Source organism: Crocuta crocuta, unplaced genomic scaffold (genome assembly GCF_008692635.1).
Source record: "Crocuta crocuta isolate KB4526 unplaced genomic scaffold, BGI_CrCroc_1.0 scaffold16, whole genome shotgun sequence".
NCBI classification, from domain to species: domain Eukaryota; kingdom Metazoa; phylum Chordata; class Mammalia; order Carnivora; family Hyaenidae; genus Crocuta; species Crocuta crocuta.
The window spans coordinates 5,794,300-5,806,531 of NW_027531893.1; the positions used below are offsets into that span (position 1 = coordinate 5,794,300).

Below are 12,232 nucleotides of genomic sequence, written 5' to 3' on the forward strand. Positions count from 1 at the left end.
CAGAAAATCACAATGATTATAGAAAGAGAGAGAGAGGAGGCTGGGAATCATAGACGTGTGTCTGTGTGTGAGGGTCTGGTAACTTTTGTTGCTTCAGGGGAATGCAGCATGTGTGTTTAATTGTTAATGACCCAAAAATGTGTCCAAGGGCTGCAAGCAAACCTGCTTGAGCATGGCGGATCAGTCTTAGGTGCTTTATTAAGTCTTGCCGTACCAAAGCTGTGAGCAACATCTGGTGAGCTGTGTGCTTGCAGACTGGATTTTCCATCAGGACACTTCTGACTTAAGGCTAGCTGATTTTCCTTTTATTTTATTTTAGCAGGAATAGGGAGGGCCCCTGGGGCCAAGATGTCTCACTTTTGTCATTTGTGACAACAGAAACCATCTGGGAGTTTGGATTCAGATGAACCTGGATTCCAGAATCAGGCGTAACCTCCTATTAAATTTCATCTTGACTAGATAATTTTACCTTTCTGAGCCTCAGTTTACTCATGGGTAAAATAGAAGAGAAATTTGTATGTTTGAGAGCAGCAGAAAAGTTTATTATTCATGACCGGCTAATTCATTCCTAGGATAGCTCTCCAGACATTTATTGAGCACCTACTGTACAGAAGATGCAATGCTAGACGTTAGCAGAAAGATGCTGAAGAAGTCAGATGGGATCCCTTTCTTAGTGACATGTACAATCTCTGGGAGGAAGAGACAAAACCAAGAACAGAATAGCTACATCAACACATGAGTTGAGGAATTATCATTTCAGTAAGTGTTGAAAGAACTAATGTAGGAAGGAAGAAGGAGTTACTCGTGTTAGGGGAGATCACGATGCTCAGCCCTCGAGCTCCCGTCCCACAGTGTCTTGAGATCCTTCTTCCATCCACTCCTCTCCTCTGAGCTTCCTGGGTTGGTCTTGGAGATACCTGACACTGCACTTGCCCATGCCTGAAATACACATGTCCACAGAGAGCAGCTGACTTACTGTGGGGCAGGGGAATGTGCTTTTCTAGAGTTTAAGAGCCACCTGTTTCTGGGAGTGCCATGGAAACATACATTCCGTCACTTGATCTGGAGGCCCAGGCAGGGAGTTTTCAGCTGTCAGCAGCTGTCTTTCCTAAGGGCTGCTGAGGAGTTTCTAACCCCAGGAAAAAGCCCATCATGACCCTCACCAGTGACTTGGAAGCCACTCTCTGGAGCTGATGAAAGAAGAGGGGCTCCTGCTGAGTGATTTGTGATCATGGGTTCTTAACTGGGGTGCGTGGAAATCTCCCCTCCAAATATATGTCAAACTGTGAGCAGATGGTCTTGCAGTGGAAGGGTTTTCAACTTCCACTTGATTGTCAATGCACCCCATGGCAGAAATGTAGTTAACAGTCTCCTGAAACAGTTGTGGCTTTGTGGCTTCTGGGTGGAGAAAACCTTTGAGAGGAGGTCAGCTGGACACTGCAGTACAGTGTAACCTGAATCTTTGCACATATCCCAAAGCAGGGCAGAAGGGACTAGTCCTGACCCTTCCCCCACTATGGGCCGTATGACCAAGTAGGAAGAGACTGAAGGCTGCCTGTCTTGCTCTCAGAAGCTGTATCCACCCAGGGTGCAGTGGCTTGCCACTCTTGGGTACCTACCCTTCCCTTTCACAAGTGAGTGCCACCGAGGGCATAGCAAACCTCACAGGGATCCACCTGTGCTAAATTTGCTTCAGGCTCCCCATCTTTAGTGTTTGGTGAGCACTGTTTTTCTGGGGCCCTTTGTGTCCAAACCCCAAAGATGAGTCAGGTGGACTAGAGTGGTAAAGAAAGCCAGAAGTTGTGGCCCCTCTCCAGGAAAAGAGTGATAGTGGCCTCACCTGCACAAACAGGCTGAGTGATACTTTTAAGTTTTTAATGCAGTTCCAAAAGGACCATAGAGTGCAGGGATTCGGAAGAGTTTATTCTTGTCCCAGATTGTCCCTGGATGTCTGTGCTGCAGTTAGCAAGTCTCCTGCTTTTCTGTTGCTCATTTGTGTACATTAAGTGAAAGTGTAGAAAGAAAGCAGAAGCTTTCAAACATAGATACCCATATGTGTGCATGTGCACAACACACGCACACCACTTCTACAGTAGACTTTAGCATTCAGGTTTATGCATGGACCCCATAAGAGGAACCCAAAGCTTTGTCTTTGACCATAGTTTCCTAAACTTCAGACATGCGACTACTTCGTAGCACAAGTACTACTATATATTTAATGCTATGATTTAAATTGATTCAGTTTTTACAACAATTTACAAAAGGATACTTTCAGTCTCTAATCCAATCAGACATTCCCACCACAAGGAATACATAAATAGTATCTAAAAGAAAACATTGATTGTGCCAGCTACAATGGCCATAATAAAAAGAGGGACAGTAACAAATATTGGTGAGGATGCACAGAAATTGGAATGTGTTTATCAGTGATGGAAAATTTTACTTTTTGGAAGTAAAATTTTACTTTTACTTTGAAAAATAGTTTGGCAGCTAGTCAAAAAATTACATATAGAGCTACCATATGATCTAGCAATCCCATGCCTAGGGACAGACCCAAGAGAATCGAAAATAACACATGTCTACATAAAAACTTGGGTGCAAGTCTTCATCACAGCATTGCTCATGAAAGCCAAATGCTGACAAGTATCTAAAGGTCCATTGACTAACGAAGGGACAGACAACAAGTGGTATATCATATACCAGAAAATCATCCAGCCATAAAATGGAACGATGTGCAAATACTTGCTCGTACAAGGATGGACTGTGAAAATGTTCTGCTAAATGACAAAAGCCAGACACAAAAGACCGTATACTATATGACTCCAACTATACGGAATGCTTAGAATAAGCAAATCTACAGAGATAGAAAGCAGAGTCGTGGTGGCTAGAAACTGGGGTAGGAGATGTGGAGAGTGACTGCTAATGGGTAAGGCTTTCTTTTGGGGGTGAAGACCACGTTCTAGAATGAAATAGTGGTGACAGTTGCAAAACTCTGTGTCTGTGTTAGAAAAACAGTAAATTGTACATGTTACAGGGTGAATTTTATGGTATGTGTTACATCTCCATAAAAAAATGCATTGGAAACAAAGCAGTGTTATCAGATATGCCATTACTTGTGTTTGCTGATGGTGTTTGCCCTGCAGCCTGTTCGCTAGTAGGAAAGGAAGGGAGGTTTGAAAGTGTCCTACAGATGGTGAGAGGCAGGGTCGCAGCAACTAGGTCTCCTCATGCAATCAGAAAATCTGAACAAGGGTTGAAAAGGGACCTGTTTCTTAAAAACTTTTTTTTTTTTTACTGTTTATTTATTTTTGAGTGGGGGAAGGGGCAGAGAGAGCAGGACAAAGGATCAGAAGCAGGCTCTGTGCTGCCAGCAAAGAGCCCGATGTGGGTGGGGGCTTGAACTCATGAACCATAAGATGATGACCTGAGCTGAGATCGGAGACTTAACCCACTGAGCCACCCAGGCAGCCCTTGTAAAGCCTTCTAAACTCACTTCTACCACAAACCAGATGAAATGATAGGGTTTCATCACATTTTAAGTACTGTGACTTGTGCTGATCTTTGGTACCAATATCAGGAGAGAAGCAGGTTATTTTCTCTGGGGAAGTGAAATCCTCTGGAAATGAGCCATACAATGCAGGAGCCACTAGCCACTCCTAACTATTGAAATTTAAGTTAAAGTAAACTATTGACATTTCCAGTGTTTGGCAGACACCTGTGGTTTGTTTTGACTATGTTGAACAGCATTGTATAGAACATTTCTTTCATTACTGAATGTTCTGGGGGAAAGCAGTACTCAGTAAGATCGAGTTAATTACATTGCCGTGTTACAGTCTCTTTCCCCTCCTTTGCCTTTCCCTCATTCGAGCAGATTTGAATGCTGAAACCTGAGAACAATGTAATGATAATAAAATTAATAGTTAATATTTACCCTTGCTCCATTCTGGGCGGTGTACTAAGCATTTAACAGACATTATCTCAGTTAATCCTCACAAAAATTCAAGCAGGCAGGCACTGTTATTATTCCGGCTTCAGAGATGAGAAACTGAACGGCAGAGAAGTTAGGTCATGTGATCCCATTCCCAGAGCTGGTGAGCGGTTAAGCCTGGGATTTGAATCCAAGAGAGTTGACTCTGTCCCCTCCATCCTATTCATCTTCCTCTTCTGAGCTTGGAGCCTCTGACAGAGGCACAAATTCTGTCCCTGGCCCCAGCTCAGTTCTTCTAAGATCCCTGAACCCTCTTTCTTTTGCTTTTAAGACTATCACGTAATGGTTATATTTTCTCTAAAATGGTTTCAAGAAATAAATGAGAAAGCAGAGTAAAGCCTTTGAGTCTGCCTACCACATTCTCCCTCCACTCCTGCCTCCTCTACCAAGAGGTAATGCATGGCAACAGTTTGGAGTGGTAGCTGTCCTGAAATCCCCCCTTGACCCCTTGCCATGTAATTACACGCATAGTCGTCTCTACATGGACACAACGCATGTGTTGGAACTCCATGGGCTCTCATCCACCTGCATTGTTTTGCTGTTCCCTTGTATATATCTGACAATGTGTTTTGGCCATCTTCTCACACCAGTATGTGTAAGTCTCCCCTGTTATCCTGAACAGACTGACCAAATTTTCATACACGGTCCTACCACGATTTATGTAGCCATTTTGCCTTTTATTCACATTTCGGTAGCTTCTGGTTTTCTTTTCTTCCTGCCACGATGCTGCCAACGAATGCCCTTGGACATCTGTTTGTGCTCATGTATTGAAAATCGGTTTAGGGTAGGATCCTAGAGTTGAGTTTGCTGGTCCCCAGGGTATGCACATTTTAGATTCTAAAAGGAACTGCCAAATGCCCTCCAGAAAATGGCTTCGCCAATTGTTAACTCCCTCAAAGACAGTATGATAGACCAGTTTCCTTGCATCCATATGCCAGAACTGGGCATCATCAATCTTTTAAATTTTTGCCAATCTGTTGGGTGATAATTTCTTTTCCTTTCAACCTTCAGGGTCATTTTCACCTCCCTCCACCTGCTCTGCCCAGGCTTCTAGCTGCTGACAGCCAAAGGCATTTTGCTCGAGGCAAAACGAGGTCAAGGCCAAAAAGCATATTTCCTTTCAGTGGGAGGGGTGTTTACTTGGGTAAATATGGTACATGCAAAGTGCCTCACTGGTTTGAAAGGTGAAGAAGCCAGGTCCAAGAAGCCCCCTGCAAGGCTGTGTGTCTCAACCCTGGTGCTCCGACGTATTGATTGATGCATTATAATCATTTATAATAGGGAATACGTGCATCTAACCATTTATTCATCAGTAGTGATTGGGCATCGATTCAGTGGCAGGCATAGTTCTAGGTGCTGAAGATAGAGCTCTGAACAGAGTCAAGGCCCCTCTTCTTATGGGACTTGGTTTCAAATGAGCAGGGATGGAGGCAGACGAGCCCATGTGAGCTTTCTGTGGAGAGAAGAACAGAGTGAAGGGTGAGAACAGTGACAAGGGTGCTCCAGGACACCGAGGCCTGGATGTGAGGGCATCTCCTAGAGAAAGGTGGTCAGCTGAGGCTCTCGGTGCACTCTGACTGGCGACACCAAAGACAAGAACCAGATTCAGTATGGAGCATCCCACTGAGAGGAACCAGCAAGCACAGTGTTCAGAGGAAGCCAGTAGGGTTTGGAGTCCCGTGTTAAAGAGGAAGGTTAGTGGGAAAAGATGTTGGGGAGCTAGGCAGGGGCCGGTGGAGTTGGGGCCCTGCTCAGTGCAGTAATGAATTTGGATTTTTATCGAGCTGTGGTAAGAGGCCACTGGAAGGTTTTAAGCAGGACAACAGCACACTCTGATTTATTCTGAGAGCTTTAAGTTAAAGCTCCTTAAAATTCTGAAGTCTATGCATGCGTTGCCTTTTAAATAATACAAATACATTAAAGAACAGTTAAAGGGTCTCGTGTAGGACAGCTCTTCTCAGATCTGTTGTGCAGTGCCTTCTCAAGCGATGGAGGAAAGGGTTTGGAGCCAGCTTTAGTGGATGTGGAGTCATGCACAGACTTCCATCGGTAGTACCCGTGGCAAAGCTTATAGCCAAAGCGTGGCATGAGCCTCTGGTGTCTCTTCTGTACATGAATACCGAGGACCCCTGCATACCCAGCAGAAAACTCTTTTGGCTCAGGCACCCAGGGACCTAACTGCCTGCGAGAAGACAGTGAAATAGGAAGGGTGCCCTGTGCCTGAGGCCGGGGTGTGAGGGCCTCTCTGGAGGCATTCTGCATCTAAGTGAATGAGCTTGCTCTAAATGGTGCCCTGGCCAGAGGAGGAAGAGGAGACCCTGCATTCATGGTCTCAGCACTAGCTGTTAGGAACACAAGCATTTTGGATTCTACAGGCACAGACCCTGCTGTCAAATCACCCTGAGTGGGACTGGCAGGAGGAACGAAAAGCGATCCTTTGGCTGATATCAGCCCAGTGAATAAAAACACTCGTGGTTATTGTCACTCTACTTCGAGATTTTATTCTGAATGATATTTTAGATATAAAATTATTGATAAAAAAGTTTCCAGTGAGTCAGAAACATCGATTGAGCCTAATGGAGAGCATGATGGTTGGTGGTGGGGCAGAGGGAGTGCTGGTAGAACCTTCTTGGGTTTTCTCCCTCCCTCTGGCCATGCCTTTCCCCTGCACATCTCCTGATCCCTGTCGATGGAAGGAAGGAAGCCCACCCATCTCTCTCTCTTTGCATCCTGGCCTACCTCATTCTGCCCCATGTCCTTTGCCTGTCCTCTGATGGTGCACAGGTTCCTCTGAACCAAGCGTGGCATCCTGTTTGTGAGCCATTTTCTGTCTCTGGCCCAGGGCTTTTGCACAGTCCCAGACATGCCAAGGTGTCCCTTCTTGCCCTGGCCAGGCTGCCTTAGAGGAGAACAGGCAGTTGGAGATGCTTCATGTGGCAGAGTGGTACTTTGACCTCTTTATTCCGAGGTGGATCAGGAGAGCCTGCCAGTGTGCCTTCTCCCCGCTGCTTCCCTCTCCACTGCCCTCTAGGCCTTCTGCTTTCTGCTCTATGCATGGAGAGAGCTTTGCCCAGCCTCCCTCTGATTCCCGTTCAGTTGTTTATTTTTTTTCCCGGCAATCATGGGAGCAGGATTTGCTGTTGTAGCAAAACACATTTCATTTTTATTTTGACTGTCTCTGTCTTAATAGCGAGGTCTGCCTTCATCCGCTTGAGAATCACATTATCTTGCATTCAGGCTAATAAATAGTGCAGTCTGAGACCTCCACTCAAACTAGCCTTCTAGAAGTAGAACGTTTAATAGGCTGATCTTCGATAGATAATTTACAAGACTTCCACTTCTTATTGACTAACTTTCATAACTCACTCCAGAAAATAAATTATGTATCTGTTGTCATCGCATTGGATATGCACAAACTGGCCTGAGAGGGTTGATAAACCTTTGGAAGAATTCATAGCCAACTCAGCTTCTTACAAATAAACCATGAGAGAGCAAGGGGATGGCCATGCTACTGAAGGATGCAGGTGTCGGCAGCATCAGAGCAAATAATTGGTGAGTTGTTTGATACATAATGACAAATAAACCTCTAATTAGCACCTGAATTTTTTTCAGGTAAAAGCTAAGGTGTCCCTTCCATACTTTTTGGTAGGAAGAGAATGGCCAAGAGTGGCAGGCAGTATGAATACAGTGACATTAATATGATTAAGCCCAGAGAGTAGCAAAGAGAAGAAGGTTAGGTATGCATCAGTTAATGTATCTGTGTGGCCACAGAAACCAGGATTTCTAAGGACAGGGCATGAAAGAAGTTTGCCTTTGACTCCTGTTTCCTTATTCACGATGATTAGAATTTCAGATTCCAGGAACCAAAATATGTATTTATTTATTATATATAATATAAACTAGATTAATTATGTTTGGGGGCTGAAAAGTTTGTTTTTGGTCAAGCTCTTTGCCCCCTCCATATTTATTCAACCCTGAATTGTGTGAGAATTACCAGCTATAGCACAGCCATCTAAGGAAGCACAGAAAAAGGTATGTTAGTTAAACTCATGGGCTTTGGGTCCATACCCGTGACCCACAACAACATCCAGCCCCATGACTCTGTCACATGCTGTGACCTTCCATGAGTCTCAGGATCACTGTGAGCCTCAATTACTGGTCTTGACTCAACAGACTTGTTCTGGGAATTAAATGTGGTAGCATGTGTAAAATGCTTATCACACAGTAAGCACCTCACAGATGCTGTGTGTGTGTGTGTGACAGTGGGGAAAACAATTAGCCTTCATTAAATAATTAACTCTTGCTATTCCTCCCCATAGACCTAATTACATGATTGATACGTGGGGCTGCCCACAAAAGGAGCAGTCATTGATGGGATGGTCACCTATATGTTGAAGCACCTGTCCCTGTGTCCCGATTTGGGGCTCAGGTGCAAGACCACTGTTTGCTTTTTGTGCCCACAATACCTTGCTGTTCGTAGCACACCTCATTTGCAATCTCAATAACTTTGCGTGGAACCTCACATTCACCCACTCTGGAAAATCTACTTATTCACACGCCATGTCGTCTGCATATGGTTGAGCCATCTTTAAATAGTCCCTCCAAATATGATGAAACTATAACACCACCAACAGAGGGATGTTTAATATATAACTTAAATTTCACTTAAGCTATATATTATTTAATACACTCTCCGTATTCTACATACGAGATGCTACATACTGCCTAGTATGGTGCTGTGTTGGATGCTACATGTATTAGACTTAGACATTTTTGTCCATTTTCTGGGTAAAGATTTCTGAGGTTGATGGGGATAAGTAAGAACTCAAAGAATTGTTACAAGAACCAAAAGATGTCAGGTAGTCATGAAACTGTGGTACATTACCAATGTCTCGGAGAAGATTTGAAACGTGGCTCAGCTCCCTCTATGGCTGTGATGAATAAAGCGGCCTCAAGTGTGTGTGTGCATGCATGGTGGGGAAAACGTAAGAGGCCCTTTCTAATTCTGGGAAAGCTTCCATCCCCCATCCTAGCTACCCTCTGCCTCATATCAGAAAGCCCAGGAAGGCAAACACCACTAGAGGAACGAGCAAGCAGAGGCCTTATTCCCAGGGAAGTGGGGTTTTGAAGGACTCTGCATATAGGTCACAGTGTAGCCCTAGGAATTCGCCTCCCCACGGCACAGCGGGGCCTCTGCAGTACTTGGAAAGGCCCCGTGCCCGGGATTCATTGCAGATCTCTGCTGGGTGATGTTGTGGACACACTGCCAGCATCTGACACTCTGGGCTTCCTTTCTCTCTACTCATGTTGGCCACGTCTTTTCTCATCACATCCCCTTTCTTCAGATGGTGCCGCTAACTAGGCTTCCACATTCTAGCCTTGCCTCACAGAGATCTCACTCAGGTCACCTTGAAGTCTTTGAGTATGAGAAGTCTAATTTGTCTCTATCTGTAGAGAGTCACATCCACTGGGTGGGAATGTTTCCTCTTTCCAAGGGCCCCTCAGTCCCTGACCCCAGTGGCTGCCAGGAGAAAGACTAAACCCAAAGCAACCAACCAGGGGCGCCTGGGTGGCTCATTCGGCTAAGCATCCGACTTCGGCTCAGGTCATGATCTCACAGTTCGTGGGTTCAAGCCCCGTGTCGGGCTCTGTGCTGACAGCTCAGAACCTGGAGCCTGCTTCCGATCCTGTGTCTTCCTCTCTCTGCCCCTCCCCTGCTCATGCTGTCTATCTCTCTCTCTCAGAAATAAATAAAAAACATTTAAAAAAAAAAAGTAAAAAAAAAAAACAAAGCAACCAACCAAAGACATTGTGGATATTAGATGGATATTTTCTTTTTTTATTATTAATTTTTAATGTTAATTTTTGGAGAGAGAGACACAGAGAGACAAAGTGTGAGCTAGGGAGAGGGAGAGAAGGAGGGAGACACACAATCTAAAGCAGGCTGTCAGCACAGAGCCCAACGTGGGGCTCAAACTCACAAACCGCAAGACCATTACCGAGCCAAAGTCGGATGCTTAACTGACTGAGCCACCCAGGTGCCCCTAGATGGATATTTTCAAACTGTCCATCCACAAAGGGCTTCTGGACCACATAAGGAAGGCCACATGCCCAGAGAATGGAAGGAGCCCACATCCCTATCCCCGGAAGTGCTCTCTCCGGGCCTCGGCTCCAACCAGCATGTGAGCCTGTGTAGCGAGGCCAGTGCAGGCACGACTCGAGATCCATTTGTGTCATTGCACATTTGACAGTGGTTCCATCTCACCAGGCCTGCCTGCGATGGTTGTGGGCAGAAGTCAGAAGGCTTTGCATTAAGCAGATGTTTACTCTTGAGGAAGATTAAAACCATTCTGCATCAAAGAAGGAGGCAGTGGCACTTTTCTAAAGCATGAAAAGATTCTTTCTTTTGCTTGACTGAGACTCATTCCCTACCCTGCTTGACACCCTCATGGTCCTTGAGGTGGAAGAAGTCCAGGTGGGTCCAGGTGAGACCAGGTGAGTCCGAGGGAGGCAGGCAGCAAAGGGGAACATTTCCTCTGCAGCTGCTCGTCCTTGTTTCTACTCTTCAGGATAAATAAGCAAGGAGAACTTGTGGGAACCACCTTCACACACCCAGCAGATGTGGGAGACCGCAGAGGAGGAACCAGCCTTGCTCATGCCTGTTCTACCTGACGAAGTGTGAGAAGCTTGCCATGTGCTGAGGAAAGTAGGAGAAAACACGTCCAGAATCCTAGAGGCTGAGGTGGAAGGCCAGTTGTGTGTAGGCATGCGTTTCTGCGTGTACATCTTCAGTGCTTCCTGTCGTAGGAAGTAGCTTAACGCTGAGCAGAAAGTAGTTACATGAGAGCATGTGTATTTCGTAATGTCCCAGTGAAGAGCTCAGGTGTGAGAATCAGATGCATTTGGAGTTCATTTCTAAGTCAGCTGTGTCCTGCCTGTGTGACCTTGGGCAACTCACTCAGCCTCTCTGAACCTTAGTTTCCTAATCTGGAAAAATTTGAATTAAATTAATAAAAACTGGTAAGGCCCACAAGGAGTGTTTCCTGAGGCTTAAACAAGATGCTTTGTGAATCACCCAGCCTGCAGCCTAACATATAAATTGGTTTTGATGGTTAAGGCTTCTATTGCTGCTTCTGGGGCTGTTGCTCTTACTTTGTTGTTTTGTTATTGTCAGAGACTTTGTCAGAGATAGAACCACAGAGAAGATCGCAGTGAGACTCAGCCCTTGATTTTGCATGGTCTGGACCCCTTGTCTTCTTTGCTATTTGGATGGGAACCCTCAAATGAAAACATTAAGCAGCTGTGACATTCTGGGTCCCATCTAACTACCTATGTGTGACTTAAAATTAGTGATACTCAGGACTTCATAAAAGGGGTACCACAAATCCAGTTCTATACCACTGCTATGTGTAGACACAGAAATGAGCAGCGTGGAACACTGAAAGCCTTGTCTGGCCCAGGCTAGATTCTTAATAAGAGGTCACCCCTGGAGCTAGTAAAAAATAAATAAATAAAGACAGGGCTCTTTAGGCCTCTCCTCCCGGCAAAGTGCCTGGCGTAAAATGGGCCACATGTCTTTTAAGGCAGTATGCTGAGCAGCCGGATAAAGGTCACCACCAGTTCATAGAGCCTTTAAACACACAAGAGACTTTATGCCACCGGAATCTTTCTCCTGGCACCATTTAAATTGTTTTGTTGGAGGACAAAACCTTTTTGCTTAAGGCTAAGTACATTTTATGGAGCATTTAATGACTCTTCCATAGAAGGTGGAGTAGCTGTGTTTTGTTTCAGGGGCCCGAGTAAGCTTCCAGAAGCTCCCTGCCCTTCTTGCTGTTTATCATCTGGGCGGAGGGGGAGGGACCAGGCCAGTTAGCACATGTCGGCTTCTGCTTCTGCGTTTCATTGTTGACACTTCAGCAGAAGAGGGAGGAGGCATATGGCCTTCCTGGTATCTCGTGGGGAGGAAAGGAGGACATTTGAGGGGAGTATTTTGGAACATGGAGACAGCAATATCATGTTTGCCGGTGTGATGGAAAAGTGGAACCGCGAGTCAGCTTTGGAACTCCAAAGTCCTGTGTAAACCCCACATCTTTTCAAAGCATTTTAAAGATTAAAAAGCACCTTTCAAGGTCTGTTGGTAATTGTGGGGTCTGGGAGTCTCCCACAGCTTACATTTGACGAGCTGTTGTCTGTTATATCTGTGGTGAGCCATGAGATAGGCTGGCGGCTTCCCCGTTTTTGGAG

The 12,232-nt window shown here is 45.3% G+C and overlaps 1 protein-coding gene across 1 annotated transcript in view; it reads left to right on the top strand.

Annotated features, from left to right (window-relative positions):
* The window catches only part of RBFOX1 (RNA binding fox-1 homolog 1), a 1,463,629-nt gene that overhangs the window by 1,141,180 nt on the left and 310,217 nt on the right, over positions 1 to 12,232 (top strand). The gene's annotated exons all lie outside the window — the stretch shown is intronic.